We start from the raw sequence: 800 nt of genomic DNA on the forward strand, positions 1-800 counted from the left end.
AGCCACCTCAAAGGGGATAGAATTGCGCAGAACTGTGGCCTCCGAGGCAGACTTTGCAAACTTGGAGCTAAGGAGTTATAGAATCATAGGAGCAGCAGTGGCGTAGGAGGTTAAGAGCTCGTGTATCTAATGTGGAGGAACTGGGTTTGATTCTCCGCTCTGCCGCCTGAGCTGGGGAGGCTTATCTGGGGAATTCAGATTAGCCTGTGCACTCCCACACATGCCAGCTGGGTGGACCTTAAGCAAGTCACAACTCTCGAGCACTCTCTAGCTCCCACCCTCACCACAGGGTGTTTGTTGTGAGGGGGAAGGGCAAGGAGATTGTCAGCCCCTTTGAGTCTCCTGCAGGAGAGAAAGGGGGGATATAAATCCAAACTACTCCCCCTCCCCCTCCCCCTCCCCTTGTTGTTGTTTGTTGTTGTTGTTGTTGTTGTTGTTGTTAAAGAAGAAGAATTTCTTTTTCTTTCTTCTCTCTCTCTTCTTCTTCTTCTTCTTCTTCTTCTTCTTCTTCTTCTTCTTCTTCTTCTTCTTCTTCTTCTTCTTCTTCTTCTTCTTCTTCCCTCCAAAGAAGGAGACCCCACCACACTCCGAGGTAGTGCATTATTCCACTGTCCAACAGCCCTTACTGTCAGGAATTTCTTCCTGATGTTTAGGTGGAATCTCTTTTCTTTCACCTGGAGAAAACTGGGACTTGCCCAAGGTCACCTAGCAGGGTGTTTGTTGTGAGGGGGGAAGGGCAAGGAGATTGTAAGCCCCTTTGAGTCTCCTACAGGAGAGAAAGGCGGGATATAAATCCAAAC

The sequence above is a fragment of the Sphaerodactylus townsendi genome, linkage group LG04 (genome assembly GCF_021028975.2).
Source record: "Sphaerodactylus townsendi isolate TG3544 linkage group LG04, MPM_Stown_v2.3, whole genome shotgun sequence".
In the NCBI taxonomy this organism is placed as follows: Eukaryota; Metazoa; Chordata; class Lepidosauria; order Squamata; family Sphaerodactylidae; genus Sphaerodactylus; species Sphaerodactylus townsendi.